Here is a 3,094-nt window from a genome sequence, read left to right on the forward strand (position 1 = left end):
AGCAATCTGGAAGAGTTCCAGATGGCCAGACCGTCCGGTCCAGACCTGGACCGGACGGTCCAGCCAATTCGGACCGTCCGTTCTAGTAGAAATGGACTGTCCATTCCGCAAAGGGCCAGACCGTCCGGGCCAGATGTGGACCGGACGGTCCAGGCATCAAGACCGTCCGTTCTGCGTTGGATTACGGACCGTCCGTTCCGCGTGGAAAGCCAGACCGGCCGCCAAATTAATATTCCACTGTTATGAGGGTATGCGACGCGCATGTCGAACAGATGGATTGAGTAGTCGCATCGAACAGTTGTATATGGTAAAGTTGAATGAGTAGTCATACCGAACAGTAGTAGTCAGTCATAGACTCATAGGGAAACACGCTTGTATGCTCAAGGCCTTGAAGAAGAAAAAATCATACTCATTACGACACACTGACATTACTTCAAATTAATATTCCACCGTTACGACCAAACAATATTTTATCATTTCGACTAAGAATAATATGTACCGTTACGACCAATATGTTTCAATTGTCCCGTTCGATAAATAAACTTTAATAACAAACCAACTTCAGGTCTGGGTGTATTACATGGTCAGTGTTACGAAATGACCAACAATCTACAATACGACTAACTTTATCCATTTATGGCTCACACTATTCATTATGGGTTCCTCGAGATGCAGGACCTGTTCCTCGAGATGATGAAACGTCTTACTGTTCGATAAAACTGGTTGACGAAACGTTTCGTGTCAGGAGCACGTTCCACGATCTGTAGCACGTTCAAGTTGAATGAGTAGTTCTATCGATCTCTTACTTCGACCGTTTTGTATATTTACTAGATTTTCATCACGACTAAATAATAGTAACCAATACAAAGAGTGCTTTTAATAAATATTGGTCGTAGTGATAATTTGCAAGGAGCAGTCGTCGATCGTAAAGTAGGATGAGTAGTCATATCAAACAGTTGTAGATCGTAAAGTTCAATACGACAATTTTACGATTCACTTAACCATAGCTAGAGGTATAAGGGCAGGTTGTATACATCACGTAAAGAAAACTGATATAAAATATCGTGCCCATTAAACGACAAGGCTGGATGCACACAAACCCATAATCCGACAATGTAGGTCCTGAAGCCAATCACATGACGCAGGTCCTGTATCTTTAGCAGGACGTGGAGGAGGACCTGCGGATAAACGAAATCAGAACATCGCATCCTTCCCGCAGGTTATATTCTGTGTGTTTTTTTTTCGTGTTTTGGTCATATATATAATGACCTGCAGGACATGCCACTTCACGATATATTTTGAATCGTTGATAAAACGGTCAACCTATGCTATTAAATTTGAACTGCAACCGTCAACAACTTGTATTTCTATTTGCAACAGTAGTCAGTCATAGGGAAGGCGTATAGTCAATACGACCAATTTTTGCCTAGCAGAATTATGAAAATCCACCCAATCAAACATAATACTACCAAGATTTAATTACGACGACCAAACGTATATTAATTTTAATAAAAAAAAAGCTAAATTATGTTATAATATTAAAAATAATGTGTCCATCCGTCGGGTTGTCTAGAAAAAAAGGTATCTGTCGCCATTTTTGCACGGAATGCAGGCATCATCCCGTCATGTATGTAGTCCATACGACCTTACATGCCAAAAATCAGAGCTTCTAGATACTTGTAAGCGTATACCCCACAATCTCCGTCAGTTTTACTTGTCGCAATGGAATCACAGTACTTATGTGGCCACGCAGCACCATCGGAAGAAAGCTGATGAATCTTGGATTCATGCATCAGCACCATCTTTCTTGTGTTTTTGTTGTTATGAAAACAACTCAAACTTACACATATTTATACTATTCTTGGGAACACTCTAGAGACACATAATAATGCTTTGTGTAACATATAGTAAATGTTTTCTAAATTTCCAAGACCACAAACTCCAAGTATTGAACACAAAATAACATGTTTGAACTTTGAACACAAGTTCCTAGAATGAACACATTATAGAACAAGTTTAATATCCAACACTTATGAGATAACGAAAACTCGACATTATCTGCCATATGTTTCTGTTTCGCAACTATTCATTACGACTCACTCTGAACACAAAAGACTTCGACTCACGATAACGATAACTCTACGACTCGATGTTCATATGTTTTAATTTCACAACTACTCATTACGACTCACAAAATTCATTACGACTCATTAGACTTCACTACCGACCGTATAATGACAACACTTTATTACGACTAATCAATTCCTTTAACCATACGACCCAATCTGAATGTAGGTCCGGTCCAATTAGTCGAATATAGTCATGTAGGTAGTTGATGGGTAGAGTCGTCTGTTATAGGGCAGTAAGCTAGAATTGCAGGTGATATGCAGGTTATATTCTAGACCTCGAATATGACCTGAAGACCTGCATGTAACCCATAGAGAACTACAAACCAAGAAAAAGGTTTCACATTATTAATAGAGACCTGCAGTTCTTGTGAAAAGTCTATGAAAATGCAGGTCGTGTCGTGAAAAGAGTTACGTCGTGAAGGTCATCTTTTATTTCCCTTCCAAAAGGCTTTTCGTGACATAAAAAGATGACCTGCTACGAGTAACTCTTTTATTTCGACGAGGACATGCGAACCAAAACAGACGCAGGTGTAGAGACAAAGACTTGCAGGTTTCCGTCAAGAAATGCGAATCGTTTTATTGCAGGTCGTGTCGTGAAAAAGGACCTGCAATAAAACGATTCGCGTTTCATTATACTCGTGCGATAAAATGGTTTGTTCACTTTGTTGGATATAAGTCGGCGGGGCTGCAATAAAACGATTTGCGTTTCTTGACGGAAACCTGCAAGTCTTTGTCTCTAGACCTGCGAGGAATGCAGGTAACGCCATTTATTAAAGTGACCTATCCTATTAAATTGGAACAACAACCGCCAACAATGTGCATTTAATACCCGCGTACATAGTGTGATCTATATATAAATAAACGTAAGATGTTACCAAATTCATCGGCACATTTGCGGTACTGTAAAAATTTTACTCTTTGTCATTGCCTTAATATGCCCCTGAGTTTGCAGCCGGCTGAAGGGG

This window comes from Tarenaya hassleriana, unplaced genomic scaffold, assembly GCF_000463585.1.
Source record: "Tarenaya hassleriana unplaced genomic scaffold, ASM46358v1 Cleome153, whole genome shotgun sequence".
Classification (NCBI taxonomy): Eukaryota; Viridiplantae; Streptophyta; class Magnoliopsida; order Brassicales; family Cleomaceae; genus Tarenaya; species Tarenaya hassleriana.